This window comes from Talpa occidentalis, unplaced genomic scaffold (genome assembly GCF_014898055.3).
Source record: "Talpa occidentalis isolate TD23 unplaced genomic scaffold, MPIMG_talOcc4v2.1 talOcc4.15, whole genome shotgun sequence".
Lineage (NCBI taxonomy): Eukaryota > Metazoa > Chordata > Mammalia > Eulipotyphla > Talpidae > Talpa > Talpa occidentalis.
The window spans coordinates 8,171,175-8,188,026 of NW_023601543.1; the positions used below are offsets into that span (position 1 = coordinate 8,171,175).

General features: G+C 40.1%; 1 protein-coding gene and 1 non-coding gene across 5 annotated transcripts in view; one reads left to right on the forward strand and one right to left on the reverse strand.

The window, feature by feature from the left end:
• The window catches only part of ATP11C (ATPase phospholipid transporting 11C), a 157,568-nt gene that overhangs the window by 16,522 nt on the left and 124,194 nt on the right, over positions 1–16,852 (forward strand). The gene's annotated exons all lie outside the window — the stretch shown is intronic.
• LOC119246845 (U6atac minor spliceosomal RNA) lies at positions 16,510–16,637 on the reverse strand. The gene has a single exon (XR_005125596.1). It is a non-coding gene; the product is annotated as a U6atac minor spliceosomal RNA (small nuclear RNA).

Below are 16,852 nucleotides of genomic sequence, written 5' to 3' on the forward strand. Positions count from 1 at the left end.
TGGGATAGCTTCATAGGTTGCGTCTTAACCCCTTGCACCACCAGGGAGGCCCGAGTTCTGCGTTCTTTAGCATTTGGTTCTTTAGGAAAAGGACCGGGAAGTTTCACACATCATTGTTGCACATGTGCCATTGGATATGTCTTACTTAGTCACATGGTCCTCCCCGGACACAAGGAAGACAGAGAAATATAGTCTCTGGCTGAAAAGCCAGGTGCTCAGGAAGAAAGGTAGAATAGAGTTGGGAGGACAGCTAGTAGGGAGACAGTAATCAAGATAAGTAGTTGTAATGTCTTGTATATTGGTGAGGAGTGATGGAAGGAAAAGAGAGCAGGGAAAGAAGGTAGGAAGTGCCAGGTGGTGGAGGTTGCAGTTTTTCCTAGGGTGACAAAGGACAGCTAGCTTTACTGAGAAGATGCCATTTGAATAAAGCCCTGAGTGAAGTATAGAAGCAAGAATTTCCATTCTGAGTTGTTATAATTACCCAACCCTGCCATAGGTTGAAATTCGACCAAGGCATTTGAGAGATTTGTCTTGACTATTTGATAAATGGTGCACTTAGCGCCTTAGGAAAGGAAGAACTAAGATCCCTCTGCAGTTTTATATACTTTTTTTTTTTGGGCGGGGGGAAGGGTGGGAATTTTTTCTCCCTAAAGGGTAGGAATTATTTATGGACACTGATTAATTTGAGTCAGCCATTGTCAATACAGTTTTAAAGATGTTGTGACATAAAAAGAATGAAAATATTTTCATGTTTACTGAGATCATTCAAATCTTGCTTAGTAATCTTTCAAGTTACAGAAAGTCGGTTCTTTCTAACTCTTCATGGTTTTCATTATATCTGAGTACTACTTTAAGTACATTTCAGCATCAAGCACAAAAGCACATTTTTCTACTCCTACATCACTTTTTTTTTAAGGACAACCCAGTTGTTTAATATTTAATTAATGTTTAATAGAATTTTCTGCCATTTTTTCCTAATGCCCTTCCTACGTCCAACACCCCTAGATATGTCTTACTAGGGGTGTCATTGTCTTGCTAGGGGTGTCATATGTCTTACTAGGGGTGTCTTACTAGGAATGTCATTGTCTCTGGGAATTCTTATTGCTGTAGTTATCTTTCACTAGAGGACTCACAGTTTAGAAAGTGAGGTAAGATACACAAGTAATCTATGAAAATACAAGGAAGAGAGTGATAGATGCTATGAGATAGATATAAATAAAATTCTGTGGTTCAAAGAGTCTGAAGGCAGTCATACTTGCCTTCCCTGAGGGTTCCAGGCTCCTACTGCAATCTGCTTCCTCTGTAGGACTCCTTCCTACTGTCCCTGTTTCTACTTCACAACTGAGTTCAAACATCACTGAAGGAAGCCTCCCTGACCCCTGCTGAGGTCAGACCACCCAGTCTCACAGGATCTCATAGCACCTTGTATTTCTGTTAGGCCAGTCTTTCTGCAGTTGTAATTGATAATGAATCTTGGAACTAGTTATTACCTGTCTCTCTCTTTACAAGATCTAATAGTGTTGTTTTACTTAATCGCTGTTCTATACTGAGAGCCACTGTGTAGTGTAGTGGTAGGCACTGGAATAAGTGCTCAAAAATATGTGTTGCTAAAGTAAAAGAGCAGAAAATTTTGAAATTTTGAAATTTTATTTAGGTGCTCACAGTTGATCATAGATTTTCTAATAATTATACATAGGATATAAAAAAAAAGAATCAACATCCCCTGGGAGCTGCTAGAAATGCAGTTTTCTGGCCTCTGATTCAGGCCCTCTACATCAGAAACTCTGGCGGTGGGGCTGGCCCTCTCTTAACAAACCCTTGATACTAAGACATAAAAGTGTTTGCGAGCCAGTTTTCTATAAGAATATCAATTAAGGATCTACTCTGGCTAAATGAAATATAAGGAACAATTTAGACCTCTGTGTGACAAGTGCTGCTGAGGATGTGGAGAAAGGAGAACCCTACTACACTGTTGATGGGAATGCATACTGGGCCACCCCTTATGGAAAGCAGTATGGAGGTGTCTCAAAAGATATTAAAAATGGATCTTCTGGGACTTTCCTGGTGGCACAGTGGGTTGAGTGCATTGCTGTGAAGCTGTCCACAGCCTCTGCAGCGCAGGTTCGATCCCCTGCCGGCCAGCGAGATACCCACATGGCATGTCAGACCTCTCCTGTCTCTCCCACTGATCCCCTCAGCAGTGTCTTCGGTCCGCCTGCCTGTTCTGTTCCCCGCTCTGTCTCTGGTAAATCCTCTCACCCTCCCGCACATCTGGTCCGTACCCTGGTTCTTGTATGCATGAATCAATAAATCTTTTAAAAAATGGATCTTCCATATACTCCAGTAGCTGCACTCCTAAGCATCTACCCCCAAAATTTAAAGACCACTATTTCACTAGGGAGCTTGCACTACAGTGTTTACTGCAGCTCTGTTTACAGTAGGCGGACTGAAACTGGAGCCCGCAGCACAGGCAGTGGGGTAAGACCGGCCCTTTCCGTCACCACTTAGGCAGTGGGTGCCACATTGGCAGCTGTTGGAAGCCTTTGGAGAAGCTGTGTTGAGTTCCTGCCAGCCGCCCAGAGCATGCTGCCTGCAGGCAGCCCCTCCCCTGGTGTCAGCCAGAGCTTGAGTCCCAGAGTCCCCGAGGCTCTGGTGGTAGTGGTGGTGGTGGTGGCTGACAGAGCCAGCAGAGGCTGCAGGACAGCTACTCTGAGGCCTGGTCTCTGTGAAGGTCTTCGTCTTACTTCTTTGAAGGTCGGCTGCTGGATGCTGCTTCTTTGTTCTTCAGAGGCCAGGAACAGTGTCTTAGGCTGGCTCCTGCCCTGCCTTATATCCTCTTTCAGAGTCCCCCCCACACACACCATTTTAGGACCAATCACCCCATTCTTGATTTTGAAGCTGAATAATTAGCTAATGAGCTGATTGATTGGTTCATTTAGCACTCACCCGACCCATTTTTCTATCCAGGCACCAGGTATAAAGGGAAAACTTAGTGTCTGCACATACCTGACATGCCCTGACCTCATGGCAGGCTCATGGGCTGGTGGGCTCTAAGGCATCACAGCCAGAGATGGGTTCAGTGGGGCCGGAGGCTCTCTAAACTGGCTAGCCCTTCGATGGGGTTGGGGTGGTGGTGGCTGCAGCAGCACTGCAGGGTGGGCTCTGCTGGAGCCTGCCTTGTTGGCCTGGGATTTCACGGGCCTCAGGGAGCCACAGTGCTGGAACTGGCCCAGTGGGTCTCTGTGCTTCTCCCTGCAGCGCTAGCTGTTGCCCCGTATGCTGAGCAAAGCCCAAGGAGGGGTGGTAATCTGGTGTTCAAGTCAGGCTAGCGCTGGGCCTCAGCCATCCTGCAGCCTTGGGCTGCCCAGAGACAGCGCTCTGGGCAGTCACCATCACCACCAGAGCCTCAGGGACTCGCTGACACCGGTGGAGGGGTTGCCCGCAGGCAACATGCTCTGGGCAGCTGGCAGGAACTTGCCACCTCTTCTCCAGAGGCTTTCAATGGCTCCTGCCACCTAAGTGGTGGTGGAAAAGAGCTTATGCTGTGGGGCTCAAGTTTCAAAACTGTGGAAACAACCAGTGTCCAAAACAGGTAAGTGGATCAAAGAAGATGAGGTATAATATGCACAATGTAATATTATGGACCATCAGTAAAGAAAAACTCCTGCCATCTGTGGCAGCATGGATGGAAGAGATAATACTAAGAGAAATAAGTCAGGAGAAAGATAAATTCCCGGATTGGGGGGGCCTCCCTGGCGGTGCAGGGGTTAAAGTCTCAGCACTATGACGCTGTCACCGGCCTCTGCAGCATGAGTTAGACCCCCAGCCAAGGAGCAGCCCACATGGCGCAACAGACCTCTTCTGTCTCCCCACTGCTCCCCTCAGCAGTGTATTTCAGTAGATCTGCCTGTTCGGCTCCCCGCTCTGTCTCTGGTGAATACTCTCACCCCCCACACCTCTGGCCTGTACCCTGGTTCTTGTATGCATAAATAAATAAGTCTTTTTAAAAAATTAAAATAAATTACTGGATAGTGTCACTAATATGTAGAATGTAGAGAAACCAAGCTAAGGGTCAGCTAAAGAGAAGCTTAAAAATGAACTCTTGTGAACTGATGATAGAAATGAAGTATCCAGACGGGGGAGGCTTGGGGCAGGGGTGAGAACAAACAGGGAAGGGATCACAGTGGAGTATGGCGGTTGACTGTGGGTGATTCGGTGGCAGGTGCTCTGTGATGGGGAGGGAAGCGAGGAACCCTGCACTTCCAAAATACCAACAGTGATGTAGATCAGCGTTGCCTCAATTAAAAAAAAAATTAAAAGCCTTATGCCTATCAATAAATAAATGGACCTCTGTTTGAAATTAAGTAGTTTTCCCTTGAATCACTCAGGGGTTAGGGATGTAGATACCCACTCAGTTGAAAATCTGGGTGTACTTTTGATTCACCTAAAACTTAACTACTTATAGTCTGTTTTTGACTGGAAGCTTTACTGATAACATAAGCAATTCTATTAACACATCTTTTTTATGTTTATATGTATTAATATTATACTTTAATCTTAGAACAAATAAGTTATAGAAAAGGAATTTTTTTTTAAAGATTTATTTATATAAGAACTGGGGTACAGGCCAGAGGCATGGGAGGGTGAGAGGTTTCACCAGAGACAGAGCCGGGAGCAGAACAGGCAGATGGACCGAAGCACTGCTGAGGGGAGCAGCGGGCGAGGCAGGAGAGGTCTGCTGTGCCAAGTGGGTATCTCCCTGGCCAGCTGGGAATCGAACCCACACTGCAGAAACTGTGGACAGCTACACAGTGCTGCGCTCAACTCGCTGCGCCACCAGGGAGGACCAGAAAAGGAAATGTTTTTAAGAAAATCATAATGAAGAGAAAATAGGTTTACAGTACTGGACTGCATTTATAGATGACTCAAGTTTAGGTTTTCCATTTAGAAGAAAATCTTGAGTATGAAGTGGACCCAGGCATTTCAGACTTGTGTTGCTAAAGGTCAACTGTATATTGTTTCTGACCAACAGTGTGTAATAATATACTTTTCAGCCCAGGTCTACTTGATCAGTGAACCCAAACCTGGACTTTAAAAATTGCACAGTGTTTTCTAACCTTCACCCCTTTAAATCTAAACTTTTCTCTAATACCATCCAAATCCAGGAAATGATTATAAAACTGATAATGCCCATGGTTCTAGCATTGGAGCACTTTGTTTTTAAATTTTATAAGTGCTTATTATACAGGGGCATCACGATTTTTGCTAACGCTCAGGTTGTCCTACTTTCAAGATTTCTATCTACAGCATTTTGAAGCATTAGCAAGGTTTGGATGTGCATATTCTTGGCTATGTTTAGACTCCAGGATTGCGCTACACCATCACACTGTTATTGCTGAGGGAATGACTGCATTGTTAAAGGTCACTTGTCCCTGATTTTCCCATTGACTTTTTTTTTTTTCCAAAAGATTTATTTATTTATTTATACAAGCAGTGGGTACAGTCAGAAGCGTGGGAGGTTGAGAGAATTCACCAGAGCCAGAGCAGGGAGCAGAACAGGCAGAAGGACCGAAGTACACTGCTGAGGGGAGCAGCGGGCGCGGCAGGAGAGGTCTGCGTGCCATGTGGGACCCTTGCCGGTGGCCGGGGAGCAGCCGGGGATTGAACCTGCGCTGCAGAGGCTGCGGGCAGCTTTGCAGCCCAGTGCTCAACCTCTGAGCCACCCGGGAGGCCCAATTTTCCCATTGACTTTACATTTGCTCCATGTTTGACTCAAGGGCACTATTTTGACAAAACCATTCCTATCTGGTGATTATTAGGTGAGCCGTAGGAAATTTATTGCAAGTGTCTTTCTCATACAACAGGTGCCCAAAACTCATTGATTCTATCTGTGATGCTTGGTTAGAAGGACAGGATTTGAATGGTTGAGGAAAATATCAAGAAAATATTTTCAAAATGTTTTTGAAAACCTTTTATTTTAAAATAATTTTAGATTACACAAAAGTTGCATAGATACTACAGAGTTTTCATATACCCCATGTGCAGTTAATCATATTATTAAAAGCTTGTACTAATAATGCACATTTGTCAAAATCAGTGAATTGTTATTAAAGTATTGTTATTAAAGTCCACACGATATTTAGATTTCCTCAGTTTTCCATTAATGTCATTTTCCTGTTCCAGGATCCTACCCAGGATACCATGTCACATTTAGTTATCATATCTTAGACTTCTTTTGGCTGTGACAGTTTCTCAGACTTTTTTTGGTTTAGATGATGTTAACAGCTTGAGGAAAACTGGCCAGGTATTTTGTAGAATGTGCCTCTGTTGGGATTGTTCTGTTTTTCTCATGATTACACTAGAGCTATTGTGTTTTGGGAGGAAAACCAGAGAGGTGAAGTGCCATTTTCATCACATAAGAAAGAGTAAATGTTATCAACATGACTCATCATTATTAGTGTTGACCTTAATCATCTGGCTATAGCAGTATTTGCCAGATTCCTGCACTGTAAACGTGCTCTTTTCATTCCTTTCCAGACTCTACTCTTTGGAAACAAGTCACTAAGTGTAGCCCCAGAGATTGATTGTTTAATGCAAGATTACAAATAACATCTTTCTTGATAAATGGGACCGTCTCCATTCATTTTTGGTATTTTTTTTTTTGAAGTTTTACTTCAATTAGGAGACAGGTATATGCAGTTGACATGTTTTAAATGTTTAAAATATTGCATGGTTTCACTTACAGGAGGAATATAGGGGAACCAAATAAGGGATCTGGAAAAAAATAGTAGTAACAATAATAATAAATTTTAAAAACCAAAATTAGTAGGGAACTATAAATTAGAGACATTCTGCAAGGGCAGCAGAGGGATCAAAACAAAGCAGGAAGAAAACATGGGACTATGGTGATGGTACACAGGTGAGCTGGTGGTGGTAATTTTTTTAAAGATTTATTTATTTATGCATACAAGAACTGGGGTACAGGCCGGAGGTGCAGGGGGGTGAGAGGATTCACCAGAGGCAGAGTAGGGAACAGAACAGGTGGATCTACTGACATACACTGCTGACATCCCTCCCTGGCCAGCCAGCTAGGGATGGAACACGTGCTGCAGAGGCTATGGGTCGCTTCACAGTGCTGTGCTTAACCCCTGCGCCACCAGGGAGGGAATTTTACCAAGGGAACTACACCAGGGAGGAGAAAGTATACATTGTACAAAAATGAACAGTGGGGCCTCCCTGGTGTCGCAGGTGGTTGAGTGCATTGCTGTGAGGCTGTCCCCCGCCTCTGCAGTGCCGGTTTTGATTCCAGCTGGTTTTGATTCTAGCCAGCCAGTGAGAATCCCACATGGCGCGGCAGACCTCTCCTGTCTCACCCGCTGCTCCCCTCAGCAGTGTGTTTCATCAGTCTGCCTGTTCTGTTCCCCACTCTGTCTCTGGTGAATCCTCTCACCCTCCCGCGCATCTGGCCTGTACCCCAGCACTTGCATAAGTAAAAAATCAAAAATCTTTTAAAAAAATTTAACAAAACGAACAGTGATGTAATATATATATATATATATATATAAATTTAAAATGAAGAAATTGTGACATGTATTCAGCTGATGAGATTGGAAATCAGAATAAATATTTTTGTGAATATTTGTTCTGGGGCAGTTAGGGGAACTTAATATATTTTTGCAACTCTTCCTGTGTTTAGTTGTTGCCCACATCCACTCTCATTCCTCAGCCTCCAAGCCTCTGTTTGCCTGTAGCTGGTCTTAGAATTTAATTGCCTGCTAGTTAAAAACTGAAAACTTTTGGGTAGATCGAGTGGCCCAGGAATGTTTTGCTTAAGAACTCACTTGCTAAAATAGTTTTTAAGATGTTTGTACTTCTCTGTGGGGCTTTTTTTTTTTTTCTGGAATAGATGCAGCCCTAAAGATTTGCCTGTCTTCCAAACTCCTTACTTACTATCTCATAGCAGTGAGAGAGCTATAGATCTGAAGGGATAACAACCCTGTGTGTGTTTTTTGCAGGTTCTGTTTTTTTAAGAACTAATTGAGAGCTTTGAAAAGGAACATTGTTTCACTTCACTTGAGACTCCCTTAAACCAAATAATATACAGCATGTGTCACAAAGAAGTTTCATTCCTAAAAATCACCAGATTTAATGGAAGCAAAAGATGAGGGCAAAGAAATTAAAGAAAGTGATGGTACTTGTCAAAGGCAGATGACCAGGGTCAGTGCCACAGGAACGTTGTGTCCAGCAGCCTCATTCATTCTTGACCCGCCCCGTCCCTAATTCATGCCCCTGGTTCCTAAACATTCAACACACTTCTCCGAAAGTCTTCCAGAAGGAAAGGCAAACAGAAAGCCAACAACACATTTTTTGCTGAAGTTAATGTTTAATAACATTACTAATAATTTTGGATTCTAGTTTGACTCCTCAGAGATAATATCAAAAAACGTGCCTTATGATTTAGGTGTATTTCAAATAACTAAATACATTTTGCTATCAGGCAAACAGGAAAAAATTATTGTTTTGTTTTTTTTTTTTTTTGTGGGACCCTCGCCGGTGGCCGGGGAACGAACCGGTGCTGCAGAGGCTGCGGGCAGCTTTGCAGCCCAGCGCTCAACCTCTGTGCCACCAGGGGAGGCCCTGGTGCAGATATTTATTAATCTAGGTTCTGGCTAATAATATCTCTGAGGACTCCCTGAATTTGAGTGATATGCCAAAAAAGGACAGCTAAAGAATATTTAGATTTATACTTTTAACTTTTCAATGTCACTGTTTATTATCTTGTATAATATCTGTTCATTACATGAAATAATCCAGTCTTCTTTTTAAATTTGTTTTTAAAATCTCTTCTTAGTAAACTTTTTGTTTTAGAATAGTGTTAGATTTACAGGAAATTGGCAAAGATGATACAGAGTTCTTACATACATGCTTTGGCCCTAGTTCCCTTATTAACATCTTATTAGTGTGATACATATGTCACAATGCACCAATATTGATATGTCACTATTACCTAAAGTTCATGCATTATTGACATTTTGTAAATTTGTTCCTAATAACTTTGTCTGTTACAGGGTTCCATCTAAGGTACTTCATCATATTTAGTCATGTCTACTTAGGCTCCTCTTGACTGTGACAGTTTCTCAGACTTTCCTTGGTTGTGATGATGTTGACAGCTTTAGGAGTACTCGTTAGGGATTTTGTTTCTCTCAAGGTTAGATGTGGATTACGACTTTTTAGGAGGAAGATTACAGAATTGAAGGGCTATTGTCATCACATCATATGTGCTGTGCATTGTAGCAATATGTTATAACTGATGATGTTAACTTGCTTACCTGGTTAAGGTAATGTTTGTGAGGTTCCTTCGCTGTAAAGTTACTCTTAAAATAGAGATTTTATTGGTTTTCCTGCCTGTTTCTGGAGAAGAGGATGGCTCATTAATTTATTCAACAAAATTTATTGTGAATTAGAGGAAATGTGGTTTTAGGTAAAATTTAGGGTTTTGTCTTCATAGTTCACACTTACTAATTGGAGAAATAAACCATATTTAAGGAACAGCTTATACTTTATAGATAGCAAAATGTTGATCAAGGTCAAGTTGCTAGTGTACACTGTGTATTTGTTTAGCTTTCCTGAATATACTGAATTTATCCACAAAATTTTATTACATATGAATGTTATTAGTTTCAGTCAGTCTTCATTTACAAACTCAATTATTACCAATTTACTAGTTATTAGACTTTATCTTTTCACTTATTTTATACTCAGAAGTAACAGTGAAATGTATTTCCCTAAATGAGACCCTGTCACAAAGGATTATATAGGTATTGGGGATCAAGCAGCCTCTTGCTTATTTACCTTCTTTCAAATGCGAGTCATCGTAACAGATGAAGATCAGAAAGTACTAGGAAAAGAAGTCACCAGCACATCTTGTGTTGAAATTTGCTAGGGAGTGTGGATATCAAGGAATGAGTGTGTCACGCAGCAGATGAGCCTCTAGGATGAATTTGATAATTCTTTGCAGCAGCAAAATCTTATAATCAGATGGTGTTGCTTGTGGTGTTCTCTTGCTTTGGAGCTGGTTAATAGAAATTGTGTAACCTCTAGTGGATCCACTCTGTTGTGTTTCAAGGAACATCAGTGTGGACAGAAATTCTGTGTTGGTTTGCATGTGAGCTCAGTGGGAAGGGTTAAAAATTAGTAATGAATGCATTTAAACTGCATTTTGCTTCCTAATGACAGGCATCTCTACCAGACTTGGTAACACTGCAAACATCAAAGGAACAGAATTAACTGGATTTCATTGCTGGTCCTGCCACTAGTTCGTTGCATCATATTTTGGGTAGTTTTTAATGTAACTTACCTCAGTGGTCCTCAGATTTTCATATGTCCAATGAAAGTGGATAGGCCAGAATGTAGATTAAACCCCTCAGAACAGAAAGTTGTGGTTCAGAATGTGAAATAGGCCAGCCTTCCAGTTAGAGGTTGTGATCATGATACAGCGCATTAGGAAAAAATGTCACAGAAATCTGATGTCCTCACAAAATACTTTTTTTAATAGTGCTTTATTATTTTTCACCTAAAAAATAACCTAGAATTAAGATACACACACACATCTCAGATTTACCCATAATAAGATTTTGAATATACAGTTTCTACAGAAATAGGTAGTGTATGAAAATCTGCATAAATGAAATTTATAAAACGTGTAGAAAGGCATAGTGATATTATCAACTTACAAAGCTGCCTACAGTGGAAAATAGTCATAAAAATAGAGAATCATTTTCATAGAGTAGCTTAACTAACTGCATGAGATGCCATTTAAGATTCACATGCATGGGCCACCTTTCTTAGTGCTATGCCTGGTTGTGTTATGAAGATGTCATGATCTGTTCAGTAAGGAAATCAGAGCATATTGCAGACACACACGTAAATAATAAAGGTACCAATTCTCTTAGTTTCTTTTTCTACCCACAAGATCTCTTGTATGTAGTTGGGGGTGTGGGTCTTAACCAAGAATGGTGCTAATTTATTGATTTTTTAAAAGATTTATTTATTTATACAAGCACTGGGTACAGTCAAGTGTGGGAGGGTGAGAGAACTCACCAGAGCCAGAGCGGGAATCAGATCAGGCAGACCAACGAAATACACTGCTGAGGGGAGCAGTGGGCACAGCAGGAGAGGTCTGTGCACCATGTGGGACCCTCGCTGGTGGCCAGGGAACGAACTGGCGCTGCAGAGGCTGTGGGCAGTTTCACAGCCCAGAGCTCAACTGCTGTGCCACCAGAGGAGGCCCTAATTTATTAATTTTTATTGAAATGGCCACAGATGCAAAGAATGAATAGATTTCCAGGTAATAGACATAGGCCGTAGAACTTTTAAAGATATCTGTTCCTATTCTGGATTAGGGGAGTGGCGGTGAATGGAGAAAGTGGGCAGAGATCACTCTCCACTGAATTCCGTATTCCTCTTGCCTGGTCCTTCCCGTGTGACACTCTTTCCTTGGTATTTGTTGAGCAGCTCTTGTGTGCTTACGGTGTTGACTCATGCTCTCTGATATTGGGGGGTTGTGAGGGCCTACTGGCTTCCATGTCTTTACAGCTCTTATTTAAGTGACTGAGTTGGGATAGGTTGGCTGTGAAATAGACTTTGGACCCCAGCTTGTCCTGAGTTGGGTAGCCTCAGGCTATCAGTGTATTCTGACTTTGTGTGCTAGGGTTTTTATATGGCTGCTCTTGCTTGTTTGTTCCTTGTGATTAAGGCTTTGTACTTCATGTCAGAAACCGGGCCCTGGTCTGTTTCTCCACTGGGGCAGTGATTGATACTCCAGTTCCTCCAAGGGCAAGAATATGATTTCTCTTTTTAGTCAGGCCTCTCGGAACTTGAACTCTGCCTGGACCCATGCCTGTGTTTGGGACTTTGCTGTCTTTTGTTGATGCTGATTGATTGTTTTTTTTTGTTTGTTTGTTTTGTTTTGTTTTGTTTTTACCAGATTTCCCTGTTAGCATGCTCTGTTTGCTTTCTTTTTTGCCTAGTACCCTAATGCTTACTGCTTACCTGACTGGACCTCTGCTTGTTGCTTCTCACTCTCCTTTTCCAATTATGAACTCTTTCCTGCTTGGATTTCTTCCTAGACCTTGCTTCTGACTCTGCTTTCAAGCATCTGACATTCCATCCCTCCAATTTGGAGGGGTCTGTGTATACTACAGGGCCTGATCTTACCGCATTGCCTGATGTCAGCAGCTTAGTTTTGACAGAGTTCTCCTTTCTCTGGGCCTTTATAAAAAATCTGCTGTCAACTTTTAGCTGCCTTAGTTACTGACATTTTTTATTGGACAAATATTTTCTCTTTGTTTAAAACAAGTTTCACTTGTATTTTTTTCAGCTACCTCATTTTGCAACAACTCTCAATTGATTTCCTGAGCCCAAACTATCAATTCATTCATATATTTATTTGTTCATTTATTCAGTGAACACATTTACCAAATGTCTAGTATTAATCAAGGTGTGTGTCTGTGTGTCCATTCCTGTCCTTAGAGAGCTGCTGATACTGTAGAGGGGAGAAAAACAATCACAACTGCTAGCTAGAGACATGCAATGGGCAGGAGAATGGTCATTTCTTCTGTAATGACTGAATTAGTTCATGGAGAAGCTCTTTCTGCTGCTCTAGTTAATACCAGTCCACCACCAGTCTTTTCACTACCCCCAAAAGAGAGAGAGCAATTTCCTCATCTGCTTTCTGCCTCACTCTGATGTTTAGAATTATCTTTTCCCAATGCAAATCTTGATTTGTTCCTCACCTGTTACTAGGCCTCCCATTGTCTACCCCCAAAACTCACATCTAACTCTTTGGCACAACTTAACAAAGCCCTCAACGTTTTGGTTTCAGGCCTACCTCTCCAGTCTCACTACATACCATTTCCATCAGGCTGTCTGCGTCCAGAACCTCATGCATTTTCCTGGTTACATCATGCTTACTCACACTGGTACCTGGAATGACTGGTGAACTGCTGGGAATTGAGAGCTGGATGGAAAATGGAATAACAGGAGGAGTAAATCACAACTCTTACTTTCATTTCTGCACTCTGGCCTGTTGGCTGCTCACCAGAACATTATAAAGTATTCTAGACCAGAAGTTAATCTCTGTGTGTCCTTGGCCTTAAAACAGAACCTGACCCAGAAGGTACAGTTAAGAAATATTTGAATGAATGGATTAATGAATGAATGAAGACAGGTCTTCTATAGTTTTTTTCAACTTAGATCTCTTTTGGGACTCTGGGAATGCTACTTCAAAGACTCCTGCCACCTCTTTTGACCATACCTGCCTTCTTAGCTAGGACCATGTACACTGGCTTATCCATAATAGATACACTTGCCTGTAACTATCACTGAATATCCTTCATACAGGGAGAAAGATCCTTGGGGGATAGTGGGCAGCTCTTCACCTTCTCCCATCCTGTAGCCTCTGATGTCAAGATAAGCTTCTACTCTGTCTCTTCAGAACTCTAATCAAGAAAAAGAAAATGCGTAGAATGAAAATGCTTTTTTCCCTGCTCTTATAAATCAGAACACTTGTAAAATGTGGAGAATTAGTACTTGAACAGACTCTTGTCTCATTAGGCAACTCTTTGAATGAGTCACCGACAAACCCAAGCAATTGGTAAGGACAGTTAGTGGCCATTTATCATTTTAATTTGATCTGCTTCAAATAAGTAGATGTTTTATTTTGGTCCTATATTATACATTTGTCATCTTCTTCGCAGAACCAATTTTTATACAATTAATACAACGAGAAGTGAAAGACAAACAAAAATTTCATGAACTTTGTCTTCCCTGTATTCCTGTCCTGTAATTGGATCTTAACCTTAAATCAAAACTCAGCAATTTAAGTTTTCATTTATTATAAATCTCTACTTGAAATAGTTTGCCATCTCTAAAGTATGCATTTTTTTCAGGTTTACTGAGGTATAATTTATCTAAACTGTGATTCATCCTTTTTAGATGTATACAAGTCTATGAATTTTGACAAAATTATATAATGTGTAGCCCCCATTGAAATAAAGATAGTAGAATTTTCTGTTACCAAAAATGTTCCTTTGTAATCAATTCCTAGCAACCAGTGGTCTCTGATTTGTCTCTGTAGTTTTTGCTATTTCCAGAATTTCATATAAAGATGATGAAAATATGCAACTTTTTGAATCTGGCTTGTTTCACTTAGCACAATGCATCTGAATAGATCTATGTCATTGCAGTTATTCATAGTTTGCTGCCTTGAATTCCACTCTATGAATGTACTACAGTTGATGGGCATTTGCATAGTTTCAAGTTCTTGGTGCTTATGAATAAAGTTGCTCTAAACCATTGCAGTCAGGTTTTTGTGTGGACATATGTCTTTATTTATCTCAGGTAGATACCAAGGAATAAAATGGCTGGTTTTTATGGTAAGTGTGTGTTTAACTTTTTAAGAACTTGTCATACTGTTTATAAAAGTGACTTATACTACTTTTGATTCCTACCAAGCAATATATAAGGCTTCGGTTGCCCCATGTCCCTGCCAACATTGTCTGTCTTTGTAAATCTTAGCCATTTTAGTAAGTTGTTAATGATATCTCATCATCATTTTGTTCGGTATTTTTTTGATGACTAATAATTTTGAGCAAGTGTCAATGATTTTTGATTGGGCAGTTAAAAAAAACAGTTTTGGGTTCTCTTCATATGTTGTAATTAACAGCCCTTTATCACATATGTGCTTTGCAAATGTGTTTTCCAGTTTGTGGTTTGCCTTTTTCTTTCCTATTTTCATTTCTTTCTTTCAAAGAATAAAAGTTTAAAGTTTTCATGAAATACATTTCCTCAATTTTAATTTTTGTATTTCATGCTGCTTCCATCCTATATAAGAAATAATTACTAGACCTAAGACCATGCAGATTTACTTCTTATTTTTATCTAGTTTAGCTATAAAGCTTTTAGGTTTACATTTCCATTAATGATATATTTTAAGTTATATGTATGTAAAGAGTGAGGTTTGGGTTGACGTTCATTTTTTTTGTTTTCTTAAATGTAAGTAGGTCCCATTGTTCTAGTATTACATGTTGAAAGACTAAAAGACTAGCCTTTGTCTATCAAATTAACCTGGCATCTTTGTCAGAAATCAGTTTACACACACATACACACACACACACATCTATTTCTGAACTGTCTATTCGGTTCCATTGATCCTTTTGCTAACATCACACTATATTGAATAGTGTAACTATATATGAGTTTTGAAATCACTGGTTTGAGTCCTCCAGATTTTTGATTTTCAAAATTATTTTGGTTATCCTAGATTATTTTTCCATTTACCTTTTATAGTTACCTTGTGAATTTCTCATTTGCAACAACATGGATGAAACTGGAGGGGGATGATGCTAAAAGAAATGTCAGAAGGAGAAAGACAACTACCAGATGGTGTTGCTTATATGTGGAATTTAGAGAAAACAAAGGGTCAGCTAAAGCCAAACTAACAACAAACCCTAGAAATCTGACTGTACAACCGAGTCTAACAGTGGGAGAGGGGAGAGAAGAGGGGAAGAACAAAGTGGGGAGGGAGTGTGGTAGACTATGGGATGGCCTGTGGCTGCTTTGGTGGTGGGTGTGGTGTAGTAACAACACCTGAAAGGGGGGGAGAGCCTATACCTCTTTAAAAACACAAACAATAATGTAAAGAAATAGTATTTCAATAAAAAAATTAAAAAAGAAACTTGATTGCATTGAATTGAATCTGTAGATTAATTTGGGTGAGAACTGCAGTACTGATGATATTGAGTCCTCTGATTCATGAATACAGTATATCTCTCTAGTTAAAGTTTTCTTTGATTTTCTGTCATCAGAGTTTCTCATAATTTTCAACATATAAATCACAATTTTTTGGATTGGTGCCTGAGTATTGCATATTTACTGGTGCTGTTGCAAATAGCACATTTAAAAATTTCCGGTTGTTCATTGCTGTATATAAAGACAATTGATTTTTATATCATGAGCTTATATTTTCCAACCTGCTGATATCATTTATTAGATGTAATATATTTTTTGGTATGTCTTCTTGGGTCTTCTATTTAGATGTTTATATTCTCTTGTGAATAAACAAAATTTTATTTCTCCTCTCCAGTTTTATCTCTATTTTAATTCTTTTTTGTACCTTATTGTATTAGTAGGACTTCCATTAGCTTAGGAGAAATCATTCAGTCTTTCACCATGAAGTATGAGTTAGGTGTAAGTTTTTTTTTTTTCTGCCATAGATTCTTTTTATCAGAGTGAGGAAGTTTCCTTCTATTTTCAGTTAACAGGGCATTTTAAAAATTGTGAATGACTGTTGAATGAACATCACACTTACTTGGCATCTATATAAATTATATGGATCTTCTTCCTCATGCTGTTGGTATTGTGAGTGATATTGTTTGACTTATGAATGAATGTTAAATCAATCTTGCCTTCCTAGGCTAAATCCCATGTGATCATTATATACTATTCTCTTACATTTTATGGATAAAAATCACAAAGTTAGTGACATTTCCTTAGCCGATGTTCATGACTTTTGTAAGTCACTAGAACCAATTCCATCCTTATTAAGGGAAGTGCTAACTTTGCCTATCATTCAGTACAGGTAGATTGCTTTTCTTCATCTTTAGTTGGTCTTTAGATTATCAAAAGAGAGTGCGGGAAAGGACACTATAGTGTCTGTGTGTTAAGCAGTGTGTCCATTGATTTAATCTTATTTAATGGGAAACTGAGGTCCATTGAGTAATTTGTTTACTGAAGCCTGGCAGCTAGTAAATGGCAGGGTCAGAACTTAGGTGCACTGTATTTCGTTTCTCTG